Source organism: Stegodyphus dumicola, chromosome 8, assembly GCF_044657685.1.
Source record: "Stegodyphus dumicola isolate Sdum_Otavi_A_Nest chromosome 8, ASM4465768v1".
Taxonomy (NCBI): domain Eukaryota; kingdom Metazoa; phylum Arthropoda; class Arachnida; order Araneae; family Eresidae; genus Stegodyphus; species Stegodyphus dumicola.
Genome location: NC_140775.1, coordinates 97,424,847 through 97,445,407, shown reverse-complemented (window position 1 = coordinate 97,445,407; position 20,561 = coordinate 97,424,847). Strand labels below are relative to the sequence as shown.

Below are 20,561 nucleotides of genomic sequence, written 5' to 3'. Positions count from 1 at the left end.
ATATTTGCAATAGTGCAATTATTTCACTGAAAAAGAAAGCTATTCCATTATGTACACAAATTACTTTACTAAAAATTGTGCAAGACGAAAAGAATATATTGCAATGGCTATTAAACAAAGTGACAATATATAAAGTTTAAAAAGTTACTTTGCGAAATACTTAATTGTGTTTGATTGTTTACTTAATTGTGTTAGACCTCTTAGAATAATAACAAATATACTATTAATCATAACATCACGTAAGAATTGGATTTTCTTCAAATGTTGGATAAAACGGAATTTCGGACAATCATAATTGCACTGTAATGAATGCTTCATTGCGTTACAATTTTAAGTAATATTGTGCATGCTTGTATGTAATTATTTGGAAAATCAGAAACGGTTTTTTCTCCTCAAAAATACGATGTTTTTAGCAGAGAAATTTCTTTGAAAAATTACAAGGCTTGAAAAGTTATAAGTATTTAGATCTCTAACAAAAACATTGAATTTTGCTCCTTGAAAGACAAATTATGCAGGGTTTATTTTGAGTTTTGTAACATTTAATTTTTAACATTATTAACCTTCAACACAAACGCGCAAGTTTAAACCTTCTTTTAATGAATTTGTTTGTTCTATTGTCTTGTTTTCATTTATTACTCAATTTAATACTAGGTGGCTTTCTTTATCGTTTAGAGAGAATGCTGTTAAAAACTACTTAAATATAATAAAGTTTTAAATTTTGGTATTTCCAAATAACTCTCTTTATTTAGGATTTAAAATCTAATATGTGCGATAGACTGTAAACAAAAGCATGGGATAATTGCTGAAGATATTTATAAAAATTGCATGACTAAGTGTTATTAAATAGTGTATACTTCCAATTTCAATATAGTCTCTTTCCTTACCAAAATGTTGGATTCTTGAAATAAAATTTTACATTAAAAAAAATCTTTGAAAATTTAAATTTGTTAAAACATTTATATTTATGTATCGCGAACAGATAATTTTGGGGGAATAAAAATATTCAAAACATTACTGAGTGTCTGAGATTCCGAGAAATACTATTTTTTAAGGAAAAATAATCCTAAACATTTCTAAGAAACCGAGATTCTGGCAAACATATTTTTTTAGCTTGCTGGCCATGCTGTGCAAACGGATGCATCACAAAGAATTGCAAAATAATTCTTATTCTCTTCAGTATTCTTATTCTCTTCAGTATTCCATTATGTAAGTGAAATAAAATATTGTTTAGAAAAATGGTTTATTACACTGGTTAATAAATGCATTTTTAGTACATCTAACCAGTTCAGTGTTAGTATTTAGACAAAAAAAAAAAAGGCTACTTTAGTTAGTGATGGTTAAGGTAATTAATTATTCATAGACATGTGTGATCTAAGCTGAATGACGATTTAATGAATTTTTCATTTGGAATAATGTTTACAACGTGCACATTATTTTGAACCTGACAACTCCTCTGAAGGGAGAGAAAGGCACACACTCTGTCTATGGTGGAACTGAGTACAGCCTAAAACGATAATGTCATTCAAACTTTCAAGCGCGAAATAATTCCTTAGCATATAAAACTAATTCCAACATAGAATTTACCATGCAACTGTTTTAGTTACAAGCAGTCAAATTCGTCCGCATTTCTTGGGCTCAAAATTCTACTATTTGAAAATAAATTAACGTAATCGGTTTCCCATTTTGAGACTCAACAATATATCGATGCAAAAGCATTTTGTATCATTCGGAGAAAATCACTTATTTGTTACTACATTTTCAATAAAAATCATAAAAAGAAATTGTCATTAAATTACCAAAAGTAATAAAACTAACACATTTTCAAACATTATTTTCAAATGTTACGAAGAATTAAATCAATTGCTAATGGAAAGCACGAATTAAATTGTAGAAACCTTAAATTTGTTTCGAAGCAGAAAACATCAAAAATCTTTCTACATTAAGTTCAAACCCCTGACCTCTCGACTGCTAGCCGAGTGTGCTTCCAGTTACACAGCGGAGGCACACGACAAGAAGGAGAAAATTTCTTACCAAACCGCTACATTTTGTTCTTCAATATTTAACTCTTCAACAAAATGCACTAAAATTAATATGAAATTTTTTTATTTAGAAATCATTGTAGGTATTCACGACCAGACTCTTTACACGAGGATTGCAATCTTCTCAATTATTCTGCTGCATTATTTCTCTAATTCTTGTGTTTCTTTACACTAAGTTTCGATGTGATGGATGTAGTACATTTTTCAAAATACTACTCGAATTCTTCTCTGTAAAGAATAAACGTAATGGCAGTTTAGAAGAGTCATTTGTTAGTAAATAACATTTCTTCGAATGTGTATGGAATCATATTATAATTTAGCAAATTATCTGTCAACCTACAGATGCAGTAAATTATCTCAGAACGTTGTGCAAATCTTGTATAAATGCTGTACGTCTTGCATGCGTAACTAGACACTTGCATGTGAATCAATAACCAGTTCGAAATTCATTGAGAAGTGAACCATATTATGCCAACTTGAAATGCTTGTTTCTCAAATGAAAATAGTATAAATGGAATAAATAATAACTCAAAAATCTTAAAGTTACTTAATGTGCACTGCGAAAAAAAAGGTGGACAGTTACCTCCCGTTCTACTGGACCGATTGACGAAATTGAAATTGTGTTTTCATGTCTCGAAAGCGGGTCATAGAATATATATATATATTCTCGAAAGCAGGTCTTAGAATATATATATATATATATATATATATATATAAACAATGCTATATTGCTATATATAAATATATTTTATATATATATATATATAATATTTATATATAGCATTGTTCTATTTGACAGAAAATCGGATTTTTCCTGAAATGACATGCCACTTTTTTTCATATTTCGATTTTACAACTGAAATTATCCCTAAATATTAAATTTTGTAAAATTTAGTGCGAAATTTACGGTGTAATTCAAAAATTTATCTTGGTGCATTTTTTTCAGTTTGCGCCAAGAATAAATCACCTGGTGAACTTCTTAATTTGTAGCAACCTATTATCCTTTCCTTTTTTTCATTGCAGACGAGCGGAAAAAAGTCATCGTTCATACTTTCAAATAATTTTAACCAAGTGCGTTAACCACATTTGGCGTTATTATCGCTTATAACAAATATTCTCAATTGCAAACGTAAATTCATGTATATCTTAGAAAATTTTGAATAAAAACTATAATTTTTTGCAGGTGAGCCTAGAAATACATCTACTTTAAGATGATGTTAAAAATTCTGTAGGTTATAATTAAAATGCTTTTTCGAAAAATTTATAAAAAATATTTAAAAATACAAATTTTAAAAATAAACCATAAAAATGGGCGAATTTTATTTGGAAACATTAATTTCGAAATGTGAAAGGAAGAATCAAACAAGTTTAATAAAAAAAAAGAGATATTAACGAATATATACCAAATTCAATTAACACTGAGGCGCTAAAATTTTGAGAGCTAATTTTTTAGAAATTACTCTTGCGATTTTTAACAAACCTGGCAGTTTGGTACAATTTGAGGCATAGAATCGAAATATGAAAAAACATTGGCGTGTCATTTCAGAAAAAGGTCGAATTTTGAGTCAAAATACCTATATTAGAACAATGCTATATATAAATCTAATACATGTCCTAAGCTGCGCTTTCGATACATGAAAAATGCAAGTTGAATTTCGTGAATCGGCCCAGCAGAACGGGAGATATAGAACTGTCACATTTTTTTTTCCGCATGTATATACATGTACATGATTCTTAAAAATAAGCAAATTAGAAAATAACAGTGCGGAAAATGTTTATGCTGTGTATGCTGTTCATAACTAAAAAAATTATACAATTTTTATCTTCTCATCAAACAAGCCAGTTTCAAATCTTACAAGAATAGTCTGGTTGATAATAATAGATATGCATATAAAAACAGTATTTCGAAATTATAAACTAGCAGTAATATTGGACATTTTAGATAAATTTGCTTTATCTTATTAGAATTCACAGCCCAGCAGAACAACAACTAATACTACAGATACATCAGCATTGCAGGTTCAGGGATAAGGAATAAGGCGTTCCAAAAGGTAACTATTTCAATTTCTAAGAAAGGATTAGAGGAAATATTTTGATGCTTATATATTTTTTAAGAATGTATTGTATGAAGCTAAGCATTTCAAGCGTCTTACTCTAGCATTCAAGGTAGCATAGCAAGCATTTTAAAATCATCATATAATATGAAATATAGCTCAGTGTTTTTCCCTTTTACTTTGTTATCTTTAATTTTTAAGTGCTAATATATTACATTTATTAGAGTTACCACACAAATATGGGAAAATAATGAAACTGGCATGAAAAATGGGTTTTAATAAAACTAATATTTTTTAATTTATAGTATTTCTTTTATCTTCCTTTGTAAAATTTATTTTAGAAATTTATAATATCTTCCGCTAAGTGTTTAAATACTTTAAAAGTATTATTCTTTACCTCATTATTAGAATGTGACTCATACACTACATGTTTTTGAATCTTTAGTAAAAAATTAAATTATGCAAAGTTGTGTATTTTTTATTATAAATAAAGTTCGCATTCAATTGAGCCAATAAAAGTTATCATTTCAGTAATTTTACAGAATTAAGCAACTAGAAACATTTTTAAATTAAATAAAAGTCTTTTAAAAGAAAACTAAAAATTATTTGAAATTCCACAAATTTTCAGCGAAGTTTCTAAGACAAAATTTTGAAAAATTGAATGTACCATATTTAATTCACTGCAGCATTAATTCAGGATCAGAAAAAGTTGAAAGATTAGCAGAGGAAGGCTACCTTAAATTTGAACAATGAAACAAGTTATTCATTTAAATGTTCATAAAAAAAAGAGAGAAATGATCACCTTTTTCAATAATTTAAGCAAAGATTTCTAAAAACGTACCCCGCCCTCCCCCCAAAAAAGACAGAAAGAAAGAAATAGAAATGGCAAGAAATTTTTTAATCTTTCAAAGAAATTATGGAAAAGAAAGTAAATTCTCATACCTAATTTACAGAAAAAGGTGATCTTTATTGGCGAATTCCAAAATGTAATATTTGTACGTAAGAACGGCTATAAGTTACATAATCTTAAATAAGAGGAATTTAGAAAAGAAAAAAGTCTGAGATGAAGGTTTAACATCAAAGAACTTGTGAAATAAACCATGAAATGCAGTTAACAATGCAAAACTAAAAAGTAAAAAAATATATACATTTGGCAATTTAAAAAATTTTCAAAATTTGCAACGTATTTTTAAAATATTAACATGCTGCGATAAGAACTTCTAAATTTTAATATTATTTTAGATTTCCTGCTTATTAAAATGGGAAAACTGCCCGTGCTATTTATGATACAGGCAATTTAATGGATAATATTCTTAAAATTAAAGCAAATTTTTAAATAAGTTAAAATTTTAAACAAAGAAACAAATATCACTTTGGGAAATCAGATATTCTCCATATATTTATATAAAACAAGTTTTAGAAAAATATTTTTATGTGTGCGTTGGGTGGGGAGGAATGCATTGTTGTCTAATTTGAGTAACACATAATTTGTTCACAGTTAAAAAAACATAATTTCTTTTTAGAATAAAGCTTACATCTGACAAATATTTGGTTTAAAATATACTGTGTACAATAAGATGAATTCTTTATTTCTTTCTTCTTATTATTCTAAATTCTTTACATGTTATAAACTATAATTCAGAAATTTTAAAATCTTAAATTAGGTAGCAAAATTTTGAAAAAGAAATTAACAACTTATTAAAATAACTCAATTTTGGAATTTTCAATAAAAATTTATGCATTTATAATTTTGGTTTTCTTAAATATACAACAAAACTTGTAACTGAATTGTAACTGAAATAAAACTTAATTCATTAATCATCATTTTCCTTTTTCTTATTATATGATATGTAACGAAAAAGATATCGTGTTTCTTCATTATATTATATAATGAAAGAAAACTTTAAAATACTTAAATGAATTAAAAATGAGTAATTCTAAAAGAGATCTTTACCTAAGAAAATAATTCATTAGATAAAAAATGACAAAGCATTTAACATTTGCTAATCCTTTAGGAATCTTCTCCTACGCACTTTAAAACGCACATAATCCAAAGACTTTATTAATTTAATTTAAAATAAGAATATCTAAATGTTTTAGGATCTTAAGTAGATAAGTACGAGTAAGTATAAATAGATTTTACAATTATTCAAATGAATATATATTGTAATTTATATTAGAATATTTCACGAGGCATTCATTATTTATTATATTTGTCAATGAAAGGCTTAGAATTTTCATTCCTTCGTTTTTATTTTCAATGAAATCCAAATATTTCTTTAACGAAAGCCAATTTAGGGTAGAGGAAATGCGACTATCAAGTTATTGAAGTTTACATTTTCTTTTGTCTTTAGATTGCATTAATATCTCTGTCACTGCTTTAAAACAAGAGATATTTAAAAATGAGTGATTATGTGTTTGTATATATATTTACACATACAGTGGCTCCCAAAAGTGTTCGTACACACGAGTTTCAGTGCAATATTGCTTTATTCATTAATAAAAAATAATATTTGAAAATGAGAATTTTTAATACTGTCTATAAATTTCTCTTAACAAAGTTACATTAATTATTTTATGAACATAGTAAATTTTTTTTTTTTTTTTGAAAATCAACAATCAAAAAGTAACAGAAAAGTTACCTCACAAAAGCTTTCGCATACTTTAAAGAAATGTGCATATATTAGTAAATATTGTAGTATTTCTGTCAGTTGGTATTTTGTAAGATATACTGCAAAATTTTTGACAGCTTTCGAACGTTTTGGCATTGAATTCAACAGTTTCTTTTTGTGTAATATCTGTCTTAATGCTTCTCCATTCTTCCATTATTTACTGTTTTTAGTTCAGTTTTCGCTTTAATGCTGTGTCTTCATACTCTACTTCTAATTATTTCCGGATGTGTTCCATCGGATTTAAATCTGGTGACTGAGATCGTGTTTTCAGAACTTGTGGACAATTATAGACAGACTGATGGCGAATGCTGAGGGCCGTGTGCAGATCGTTATCCTAATAAAAAAATTAAAGTTGTTTCCAATACTCAAATTTTTTGCGAATAATGTAAAATCATATTTTAAAATATTTAAATAAAGAACATGGTTCATTATGCCATCAGTAAATACGAAATTACCTAATACTGATGCTGACATGCACCTCACACAAGGACACCTCCATCGCCATGCCTGTTCGAACCAAGGTCTTGGGATTAAGTTTCTCATTTTTCTTCTCCGTATACGCCAATCAAATCCAAAAACGTTAAATTTGCCTTCATCTGCAAATACGACATGATTCGAATGCTTTTCGGGCTTGTTTACCATTGATTTTGCGAAGGAAAGATTATTTTTTCTATTTTTGCACTTTTCTCTTTCAAATTTTTTTCGAGCAGAGTTCCTATGTAATCAAGCCGAACAATTTCAAGTGAATCTGTGCAGCACTCAAACATAGGGGTTTTTTTTCCCGCAATTTCTTTAACTATAAATCTCTGATTCCGTTGAGTTAACTTTTGCCGGACGACCCCTCCTTTATTTTCGATCCGAATTTCTTCTTTAAAGCGTTTTATCACATACTGCACCTTAGAATGAGGTAAATTTATTAATTTAAGGATATCCTAGATCGATTTTCCACCCTTATGAAAAATGTTCAATTTTCGAATGCTATTCGTTGCTTTCTTACGATTACGAGACATTTTTAAATATTAAATCAAATAAGCAGGCAATGAATAAAGCCAAACGACTTTTTAAACGTCACCAAAATTCTAAATAATAATAATAATAATAATAATAAAGGTTTGGTTTCATTCAAGATCGCATGGAGATGATTTGAAAAAATATTCGGCTTTATGTTCAAACTCAATTCCGGGCTACAGAGTTTTTTCTACAAATGCTTAAAGTGTTACGAACACTTTAGCGAGCCGTTGTATGTTTGACGAACTAAAAAGCTTCTAGAAACCATGGGAAGCTAATGTTAAGCTGTGTAATATAGAAAGCTATTTTATACGGAATATACTGTAGTCGAAACATTCTTTTCCAACTGCAGTTCTAAAAAATAAATTAAAAAACTTAAAATTCCAGAATAATTCTAAAATTCTGAATTTTTTATTCTCATAGAAGAAATTTTTGGGTTATGTCTCATATGTTATGTATACGATCATATGTTCTGTGCTTCAGATTGCTAAAAATTTAAAAAATTAAATATTTTTTGCAAAACTTTTTTGCGTCAAGTGAATTGAGAATAGCTTTCACATTACAAAGGTATTGTGCCATACTTTCTTAGCTTTGAGTGCACTTTTGAATTTGAATATTTCCTAAAGGATTAACGAATGTTAAATGCTTTATCATTTTTTAACTAATGAATTATTTTCTTAGGTAAAGATCTCTTTTAGAATTACTCATTTATACTTACTCGTACTTATCTACTTAAGATACTAAAACATTTAGATATTCTGATTTTAAATTAAATTAATAAAGTCTTTGGATTATGTGCGTTTTAAAGTGCGTAGGAAAAGATTTGTTTTTAAACAATAAACTATTACTTATCGTTGAATTATAATTTGTACCTCAAACCGTATTATAAGAACATAAGTTTAAAAAGATAACTTTCTGCTATAACCTATAAAAATTAAATAATAACAACCAAATTTAATAGTTAATTTTCCATCTTATTCTGCAAGTTTTTTAAAATTCACTGATAAATTGCTCGAGGCAATCAAAAACATATTTGAGTGAGAAAAATGTCTGTTTCCAGCATTATGTTTTACTTCTGTAAAACGAAATAAATAAATAAATAAATAAATAAATAACGCATGATAGTTATTTTCCCTGAATCAAATATCGTAGTTTAAAAAGAGTTATGATTTATAATTAATTCTTGTATATTCTTGTATTAATTCTAATGTATGCTTATTTACACTCTATACTAGCCTTCATAACTGTGCGATTTATGCTATTCGTTATCTCAAATTTCTATTACAGATGAAAACGTTTGAAATCAGGAAAAACAGAATAAATATATGGCAAAGAGTAAATCTGAATATTCTCCGATGTTGATCTAATTAATTTTAAACGAAAGGCAAATGTAATATTGAAAGTATTGATCATAATTACATTCCAGAACAAAATACCTCATTATCTTTTAGAAAATTGTAGATCTCATAATCAAACTATGAAAGTAAGTTTCCTCTTAACAGTTTTTCTCTATAATTAGTATTCTTAGTACAATTAGATATCAAGAGAAAATGAAATGGATAAATACATGTATTTACATTAATTAACAGATTCCTGACAATTTTTATAGAAATATTTTTCGTTAGTTGAATCTGAAAATAACAGAAATATGCATTTGCGTGCATAACAAATTCTTGATATCCGGAAGGCTTCTTTACATTAAATATAGGTTATCATTTTTAAATAACTACAAGAGATTCAGTCTTTAATTTAAAGTTTTAAGAAAATGAGTTTTCAAAGATCTGAACGAAAAAATTTTCTCAATTAAAACTGCCACAAATAAATACTGCTGTACTCTGCATTGTAGGTAACACATAAATATCTTATAAAATTAAGAACTAATTAAGGAAGAAATTTAAAAAAAATTATGAAATAGCTTAGAAAATATAAATTTGTAACAATAAAGCAAGAAATTGAATTTTGAGGCAACTTTTAAAAAATTACATGATATAAATAAAATTTACATTTGATAAGTTTTGAAAATTCATTTCTATAACTTTTTACAACTATTAAATGTCAGAAAGCACCTAAATTTATTCGTATAAACTTTCTTACAACTTGAATTTCAAATTTAAACTCCTAAATATTAATTTACAAAAATTTCCCAAAATGCACTGAAATCTAAAAAATATATTTATGTAAAAGAACTTACCCAACAATTAAGCTATTAAAACTGCACCACCTGAAAGAAAAATCAGTTAATGAGGGTTCAGTCATTGTAACTTAAGTAATGAACACACAGCCAAGCAGATGATTACTCAATTAAACTGTTAATTACAAAGGGAAAAACAGGCCGCTTTAACTCCTATTCGCAGTAGTGCAATTTCGGAACTGAAGCCCATGGGTGATATTCGACAAAACAACCACGGAGCGATTCAGATATAAAAAATTCGTGTGTACCCCTTTACCCTCAAAATACCATTTTTACCCTGGTCGTTCACCTAGGGAAGGGATTAGAGCATCTGGGTTAGTTTTTGTGTCCTTCGTTCGATCCCAGGGGGCGCTTTTTTAGGGACTCTTTCTTTACCCGTCCAAACACAGGATGCGAGTAAAAAATGTTTCCTTTCTATGAAAGGGTTATAAAAAATTATAACTGGAAGATTTCACGATGGAGGAGCAGAAAAATGTGCCCCGTGGACGGAGATTTTAGCTTCACTTTCATATGTAAGATGGCGAAAGCGAAAGGAGTAAGATAGGTTATAAGGTATTTCTCCCACCTTCTTGGCGTGCCTTCGTGGTGCAGTGGTTCTGCACGCTGGGCCGGTATTCCAGAGGTCTATGGTTCGATTCCCGGCGAAGGCGTTCCTAATTGTTCATCTTTCTCGCTTTCAAAAAAAAAAAAAAAAAAAAAAAAAAAAAAAATCCTAATGTGTCTACAGTGGCGCCCGAACTAAAAGGGTGGTGGATGATGATTTCTCCCTACCCAGGATTTGGCGATTGGGTCCTCAAAAATACCCAGTTTCCCTCTTTGCCTTTAAAAAGGGGGGAGTATATAAGGCATTTCTCACGCCTTCCAGCGTGCCTTCGTGGTATAGTGGTCAGCACACTGAGCCGGTATTTCAGAGGTCAGTGGTTCGATTCCCGGCGAACGCGTTTGCTAATTTTTCAATCTCCCTTTCTTCAAAAAATTCCTAATGTCTCTACAAGAGACGCCCGAACTAAAAAGGGTGTTGGATGAGGTTTCTCCACACCCAGGATTTGTCGATTGAAATTGAAATAAGGAAATTAGTTTTTAATTCATTTCGTAAAAATCAATTTAAAATCCTAGAAGTTAAATGTTAGAGGGAATACGTTAAGAGTAAAAATAATGCATAAATTTTGGATTTTATTTTTTCATGAGCAAAAATGTAAGATACGCTATTCGTTAAATCACTTCATTTAGTCAAATTAAGACATGACTGTTCATTTTCTGTCATTAGGGAATTCAGAAGAATCCGTCAGATTTAAACGGAAAATAACAATTTTTATTTAATTTTCTGAATAAATTCAAGATAATACTTGCTTCAAAAATACGAACAGTTTAAAACTTGTATTAGGTGAAAACTGACTACATATTTAATATCGTGAATACATAACCACTCAACATGTTACTTTTTTAAGATTTTGGTTTGATAGAATGATGTAAGCTCGTTACCTACCAGATAGAAAGGCTCGTTAAGCTCGTTACCTACAGTTATTAAGGAAACAAACATCGTATATTCGAGCCAGTAGGTTATTTTGTTGAAATTCAGTATCCAATATATACGTCGCAATAATATGATATCGCATAATATTGAATATTTCTGTTATCACGATGCAGTACTTCAGATATGCTAAAACGATAAAAAAATTTATTTAAATGCTTAATATTTTTATATCGACTAGATATAAACTTGAATCCAGATCATGAATCTCCTGAGCTCTGATTTCAGACTCCATTAGAACCTCGTAAGCTTAGTGATATCATATGCGTTTTCAAATATATCTTACCTTTCGCTTTTTTTTTTTTTTTTTTTTTTGAGAAAGCAAGAAGGAATTCTGAGACACAGAACTTCTAATATTTCAGCACAACAGACTGAAAATGTTTTTAAGGGGACCGTGGACTTCGAAAAAGCTAAAAATCGACCAAAATATTGAAATTTTTTTTTTACTCTCGTTGTATTACATATACTTAACTGCATCTATGTAAAAAACCGAATTCAAATATTCTAATTTTTAACGAAGTTACAAGCATTTAAAATGTGTAAACAACATAAACTTTGCCCTTTAAATTTTGGCGAAAATGTAAACAAATATGTTTCAACAGTTATTTGCTGATATTTATATACTTATATATTTAATTCTTTATAAACCTGGCAATATAACGTTTTAACTGTAACTGCCATTTCACTGTTTACAGTTTAAAAGTGCCTCGCTATTTTCTTTAGTTCTTTTGCTAAAAGTGATTTGCTGTGTTTTATACAACTACATTTTGCAGGACTGTTTATAACTGAGTTTCTTGGACTGGAAGAACTGCAGATTAATTTATAACCTCTTGCGTAAGAGTATATATATATATATATTTATTGTACATTATGCATGCCATAAGTCGTCGTTACCGTAAGCCTAAAGGGCGACCATCGAAGAAAAAACTTTGCAGCTGTCAGCAAAATTGAAAAACGATGGGCAGCTCATTCGGAAAATGACGTGACATTGAACAGTGAAGAAGTTTCTTCCAAAAATAAACAAACAATTTTTTCTGAAAGTTCTATAGTTGAAGCGAGTACTTCAATAAGTGCCAGTGTAAAGAAACTGAATGAAAGTTTATTACGAACGTCTGACTGTGATGATAACCGAAATGATGATTCATATATTTTGATAAATCGTAAAATGTGGAATCCATTGCTATGTAATTTAAAGTGTGACGAGTGCTCAACCAACTCTTTAGATATTGTTTCGAAAGGAATATATGGATATTCTACAAAACTTGAATTAGTTTGTAAAAACTGTGATAAAATATTTAGTTCAACATTTTCAAGTGAGCGGGTAAAACGGTCAAATACTTTTGATGTGAATACGAAACTTGTCGAAGCATTTTTGAAAATAGGCCTTAGAAGTGTTTTCCATGATTATGGGAATTCATGCTATGGACAAAAAGACATTTGCTAAATGTTTACACAGTTTGTCTGAAGAAAAGGAGAAACTAAAAGGTGATTTCCTTCAGTTTTCTCGAAATATTGTTCGAAATAAGCATAAAAAATTAATTAATATAAATAATGATGAGTGTATAGATGTCACAGTGTCGTATGATGGCACATGGCAAAAACGTGGGCATACATCACTGTATGGAATAGGTATTGTCGTAGATGTCTTGACTGGGTTACTTATCGACTACGAAATTCTGTCAAAATATTGTCCTGAATGTGTATGCGCGAAAAGAGATATGGATGCTGACAGTGCGGAATTTCATATATGGTTTGAAAGCCACAAACCAGAGTGTTCCAAAAATTTTTCTGGTTCGTCTAATGCTATGGAAATGAAAGCCGCAGAAATTTTATGGAAACGGTCCATCAGTACATGTAATATGCGATATGTTGGGATACTTTCTGATGGGGATGCGAAAACATATCAACATTTATTAACTCTGAATCTTTATGGTAATGACGTAAAAATTAGTAAAGAAGAATGTATCAATCATGTGGCAAAACGTTTAGGGGCAGGATTGCGCAATAAAGTTAAAGAGCTGCGTTCTAGAGGTATATGTATCGGTGGACGAAAAGAAGGTAATCTGAAGGAAACTACAATTTTAAAGTTAACAAACTATTACAGAAAGGCCATAAAAGATAACATACCGGATATAGACAAAATGAAATCTGCAATTTATGCAAGCTTACTACACTGTTCATCTACTGATGTCTCACCAAAACATTCGAAATGTCCTACCGTTACGTTGTCATGGTGTTTTTATCAACGTGCAGTAGCAAATGAAGAGCAGCCGAAAGCACATAAAGCCATGAAAACTAAAGTATCTGAAAGTGTTCTTTCTCAAATATTGCCAATTTATCAAAGGCTAGCTAGCACAGAATTGCTGTCCAGATGCATTTCTGGTAAAACACAAAATGCTAATGAAAGTATCCATAGTTTAATTTGGAACAATTGCCCTAAAGAAGTGTTTATTTCTAAAAAAAGGCTAGAAATGTCAGTATTATCAACAATTAATGAATTTAACTTTGGTTGTGTAAATGCCATAAGCGTAGAACAGGAAGAAGTGAACTCGTTTTCCCTACTCATTGCAAAAAAGCGCGATCAGCGTCGCTTGAACCAAAGTAAAAAGAGAAGTTTACCTGCATGGAAAAAACACAGAAATAGTAAAAAATATTGTAAATCACTAAACGATAATGCAATTGTAGCAAATGAAGGTAAAACATATGGTGCTGGTGATTTTTAAAAATTTCATTGAGTATACGGCATAAATTGTTTTTACATGTATAACTTCGAATCACTTAGCAATTTGTCATATGTTTATTTTTGTCATATTTAATATTATGAGATTAAAAATAGTTAAATCTTACAAAAATGTTATCGAATGTTTACAAATTTATATTCAAAGTTAATTTGCTGTTTCTCATGACCATGTATTAAAGGTAAGTTTGAAGGAAAACTTTAAATTCATTTTTCTCAAAACAAATTTTTTCGCAATTTGTGTGTTTTGAAAATGCTCCATGCGTCTCATTTTTAGTTAAAAATGGATGATATTTGGAAGAAACTATATTGTTATATGTTACAGTAGATCTGTGTATGCATTTTTAGATATGAGGCTATTAAGAAGTTTAAACTTGTGAAAACCTTTAACAAAAGGTGAAATTTTTTCGAAAATTGGGTTTAAGTTCACAAAAATAGCCTTTAAAAATTTCTTATCCATCATATTCAATAACGGATACACAAATACTTTTACCAAGCCTTTATAAGTAACATAAAGAAAACATTAGGAAAAAATATTAAAAATTGGAGCGCATGGAGCATTTTAAATTTTTAATTAAAATAATTAATTAATTGCTTTAAAAATTTTTAATTTAAAACAAATTGAAATTTTGAGCATATATTTTGTTTACTGATGCTATAAGATGTACATGTATAAAATTTCTTGTTGAAAAAATGAAAACTTAAAAAAATAATTTTTAAAGTCCACCGTCCCCTTAAAGAGAAAGAAACAGAAAGAAAACGTTGCAAGGGAAAAGGCAGCGATTAGAAAACTGATTTCACTAATCAGAATTTTTTCTCATCTACTGAAATAAGAATTCGAATCTTGCATTATAGCTCTTAAATGCACAGTTTTGTATTGTCCTTAATAGATACTGAGTTACAAAGTATTGTCTTCGAAAAATGATGTATTAGAGCTGGAAAAAAAAAAGTTAATGAAGCACATGGAAAGGAAAGAAATGTCTTAGTGTTATCATTCTTCTCCGGATGCAGAAGAGAATCACTGCTAAGATAACTTTTTTTCTTCCTCTCTCTTTTCTGTCTTTTCTCTTCTATCGCTCTCTCTTCTTCTTGCTTTCTTTTATGCCGAAAATCTCAATTCCAATTGCCAGTCCGTCTTCCAATCAGAAATTTCCATTTGCTTTGAAAAAGGGAAGTAGCAGTCTCCGCTCCCCCACGCAAAAAGAAAAAGGAAAAGAATAAAAATGAATTCCCGGCGAATGATGAAAATGAGTTGCTCTGGGGGTCTTCTCAATAGCAAACCTCTTAATCTGCTGCTAGGAATAACCCTTTATGTAGAAAAGGGTGACGTTTATTTTTGATTAATATACGTTCGCATTTCAACGTATTATCGTAGTGATTATTTCAGGGCATGAAGTTAAATTTTACGATTAATTATCAAAAGTAAGAAGTCTAAATATCGACTAATAGCTCAAACGAGATAGTGGTTAGTCACTCTGACTGCCCGACTTCTAATTCCTCGGTCCGGTCTAACCCCATGCGAGTCCGGGCCTAAAAGGGCCCGGTTTCGAATTCCGCAGATGGGCCAGACGTAATTTGTTCGTCCCTTTATAGAAGGCAAAGGTGGACCCCCTATTAAATAACTCCATAATAAATCCTGTTTGATAACTCCATCCGGCTTTACTACTGGCCAACGCCTATAAACGGCTAAAGCCCGTAATTGGAAAAAAAATATCGACTAATATTGTGGCACTTGGACATTCATAATATTTGTGATTGTTTCACTTAAATAACTGTAAATAATAATATATGTAAATATTAATGTCGTAAAGAAGTATTTATCAAACATTTTATCTCACAACTCTTATGCTTATATTTGCGATTTATCGCGAATCATATGCAGCTGATTAAAAAAGGAGGGGAATATATTTGTAATAGAAATTAGTATAATTCATATTGAAGTAATACTTAAAATATTACTAAAACACAAATGCAAGGTATTTAATTATTAAGGGGACTCATACACCTTAAAACCCATAAGATATTCGAATAGGTGACTGTTGCAAGAATTGGGATAACTTATTTATTTTAAAAGCAATTACTACCAACTTTTTACAGCTGACTATATAATATAGCTGCTTTCTGAAATAGTAATCAGAAAGTTTGTGTTACCACAAATATTTTTATAATTTAATCCGCTTTGTGACAACATTTTTCGTCATGTTTCCAACTTGCGCGCACAGTTTAAAACATTCTGTTTCATAATTTAATTCCATATTTAATATATAGCTTTTATAACATTTGAAAACCACTGTGAACCTAAAATTATAAAAATTTCATGTTCAATTTTTATTTTATTTTGAGTTGAGTTTATAAAATGTATTTTATTAACAAAATTTGTAATGTTTTCGTCCATAAAATTTTTTAGTATTAAAATATTTATCAGATTGTTGGTTCAGTTCGAAATTATTCCCATATAAAGAATTCCATCGAATTTCAAGAATTTACCATTAGCCATTTTTAAAATATCATGCGCGCAAGGTGGAAATATGGCGAAATATTTTGTCACAAAGAGGATTAAATTACAAAAATATTTGTGGCAACACAAACTTTCTGGTTACTAGTTTCTAAAGCAGCTATATTATGTAGTCAGCTGTAAAAAGTTGGAAGTAATTGTTTTTAAAATAAATAAAATATACCACTTCTTGCAACAGTCACATATTCGAAGATCATGAGGGGTTTAAGGTGTATGAGTCCCCTTAATTAAAAACCACTTTAGGAATATAAATCCATCCTTTAATATGATGATTAAACTGGAATATAAAAGAGCTGCATAAGAATGCTGATGAATATGGAATAAATGGAGTAATTTATAAAAAGATAATAGAAACGATTTGGGAACAAGTTTACAAATCTAATAAATTCTTTATTTGATAACTGCCATTATTGCTTTTGAAAATTCCAAGAACTATCATTATTATTTCTGGCTTTTAAAATGGCTAAATAGCTTACACTATTTAATTTCTATGGCAAGGAATAAGTTCTTTTAAGTTCGATATAAAATTATATATGTTTTCGAAACTCTGAACTTTCATTAATGACATTTCATTTTACGTTTAACATCCGGGGTTCAACGTTAAGTCATATTTTCTAGAAGATTTTTCAGAGAGGATTTCAGGGAGTACTTGAAAAAATTTTGCGACCCAGCTAAAAATTATCTTATTATATCTACCCCCCACTTAGCTGTCTCATTCCACGAAGAATGGATTCTTTCACAAGATCCTAATTTTCAGTCTTCATCACATTGGTAGTTATTAATAAACTGCTTATCACTACATCTGGCACTTCTAAAATATAAACAAATACTATTACGGTTTTAGATTACACTCTGACGTTTATAACTAGGCAACATTAAGACAATAGATATCTGTAAATGTAAGTACATAAGCTTCAAAGAATCACTTTCTTAAAATGTTTGCAGCTCACTTATATGTTCCATTTAAAAATACAATGATGAGGTATAGAAGCATCCCCTATAATAACAATTCATATGCTACTAACTACTGTTGCTATATTAACAGTTACAAGATATTTCAGTCATAAATGTAAAATACAACACATTAATTTCGATAAAATTCTAAATTATTAATAAAATTTTATATTAGGAAAAATTCAAAAAAGCATTATTTTAGATTCTTTAATATTTTATTAGGAAAAACGTTATGAAACAACATGCTGATTCATTAAAAATTAAAAAGTAATTAATAATCCTATTACATTTTAATAGTTCCATATTTTATAAATAATCATAGCGATAAATGTCTCTGGAAACATCTATTAAAATAATAAATTGCATTGCCTTCATTCAGATTGCGATGTAACCTCTAAATAATGGAAAATCAATTGTTTGATGGCCCCCAAAGGTAAGATCTAGGAAAGAGAAGCATATTCTAATGCTGCAAAGAGCGGGAGATACAGGAGCTCCAAGAGAAATGGGGATGATAAGAGGAGGCGGAGGTGGAGTTTAGAGGAGGGACTTGCAGGAGGGGATTGGTCGAAGAGGTTTCCCAGTAGCAGCAGAAAAGAGGGGAAAGTCTAATGCTCGAAATCATTCGATATAAAATTTGATAAAGGGGTTGCTGAATATAAAAATTCCAACAACTGCTTGCTAGGTGGCAGCACTAGCACTGGAAAACTTAGAGATAAATCAATGATTAATTTTCCATATTCTGCTCTCGAATACTCAAATATAAAACTTTCACTGCCAAATATTTAATATTATATTAAAATTTGGTAGGCATACATTAAATATCTTAAATGATTTGACGTAAACTTAATTCAAGGAGAAAAATATTTCCATTAAAAAAAACAGCTCATAAGAATAAAAAAAGAGAATCATTTCACAAATCCTACTTCATCCTCAAGGTATAGAAATACACCCATATATAAATACAAAAATAGACAAACAAGGATTGAATGGAAAGTATCGAGACTAAATTCTATTTTTCTTTCTTTGCATTAGACGTGACAACTCTGTACTGGATTTTGAGAACGTTACACATCGACACGTTTGAGACATGGCCACATTTGATTACAGCGAGTGGGGAATTAAATATATGATACCATGTCAGATAATGAAGATATTACTTTACTTACTTTTGAAATAGTAGAAATGAGATAAAACAATCTCGCCTCCCCTGTATATTTTTACTTAGATTTTAAGCAAACGTCAACTGATTTCGGGGATGATCAACCACAAGTTCCTCTTTTTCAGGTGCCAAATAAATAAATAAACTCAGCTTATTTTAAATTTTACATTGGTCTGTTTTTCTTCCAGTTCTAAGTTCACGTTTTCGAATCGTGTATAAAACATTGTGGAAAATGTAATTCAACGTAATACATTGAAATTTGGAAAGGAAAAGAAAAATATGAAAGGTTTCATATTTTAATGGTCGTCCAGAAGGCTTTGTTCGAGTTTTTTATGCTCTCGCTAAGCTCGCAGTCTACCAGACTGCTATTGCACTCACTCCTGCTAACCCATTTCTTTTTGACTTTTTAGCTGTATTATAAAGCAGCATTTTCTTCACACTTATGCCATATACAATTCAACAGAAAAATTACAAAACTTTTAAAAGCTGCATATGTTTAGAATTCCCGATGAAATGTTAAACGTTGGTGTACATTTTTATATTTTTTTTTTCAGTCTAATCTCAGTTCATTATATCAGTATCCAGTTTTCTTGGTAAGATGGCTAACAATTTTTTTTTTTTTGTCTTTTTATTAACTTTTTATGAAACTTTATTTACTAAATATGACCTTCTTCGCACATACGTCACATAAAATTCAATTCAACAGCAAAATCATAAAATATCTAAAAACAGTATATTTTTAAGATTCCTGTTAGTGTGTTAGGAACAGCCATACAATTTACAATACATATACAATTTTATATTCGCTATATTATTTCTTTAAAACTTAGCCGCTCGTGCAAAAATTATATAATGATTTTAATAAGTCCAACAAGTGTAATTTCATAAAAGTATTAAATATTTCTAATTAGACATTTCATGATTTTAATACATGTTTATTTAAATCAATCGCATTAAAAAGCAGAAAAAAATATTAAGAACCGTGTTTAGTGCTTTTAAATTGCTTAGTTAATTACTCAATATCCTTCTAGATTAAATTTGAAAGTATTTTGCTTTAATTAGTGGCAACAAGCTGACACATGGAGCAAAGTATTTATTTCCAGTGGCAGCAACACATTGCTTTCATAGAGCTGAGTCTGTTAATTAAAACTGAAAGGTAAATACATCGCTGGCCATTAAAATTGCAACCCCTTGAAAGAAAGCAAACACAAAAACGATATTTATTGCACGTAAACTGTATGCGTGAAGACAAAATGATTAAATTTATAAGCAGTTTGGGTGTTTACAGGAGTGTGAAATTAATAGAAACAGGTACAACCCCTGGCAGCTAAAACGTTCCTTACCTGGTTAGTCATGGAGTCGAACTGGGTTTGGATGACAGAAACGGGTAACTCATTTCAAGCTGCTTCAAGTCTATACCACACTTCAACAACCATATCAGCTTTAGAGCGGTGGCGGGCCAGTCTCTCAGCAACCCATGGCCAGATGTTTTCAATGGGTGACAGATCTGGAGACCGTGCAGGCCACCGTGAGAAATCCACTACACAGCTTTCCTTTTATGCAGTGCTTTAGATGTCGTTTCTCCCTCCTGCGTCGTCTAAATGCCCTTAAATACTAATCATTTGCATAGCCCAAACTCTTCTTTCTTTTATCTGATTTTTTTGACGTTCGACAGATCATTCCTTCTTAGTGTTGCAGTTT

The 20,561-nt window shown here is 29.8% G+C and overlaps 1 protein-coding gene across 50 annotated transcripts in view; it reads right to left on the bottom strand.

The window, feature by feature from the left end:
- Positions 1 to 20,561, bottom strand: part of LOC118199817 (uncharacterized) — a 458,327-nt gene that overhangs the window by 71,457 nt on the left and 366,309 nt on the right. For 32 of the 50 annotated variants that reach the window (XR_015042642.1, XR_015042652.1, XR_015042668.1 and 29 more), the window contains one exon: positions 9,965 to 9,994. The exons of the other annotated variants lie outside the window; for them this stretch is intronic. The gene's annotated coding sequence lies outside the window, so the exon portion shown is untranslated. The remainder of the gene's footprint in view (positions 1 to 9,964; positions 9,995 to 20,561) is intronic. 50 annotated transcript variants of the gene reach the window in all.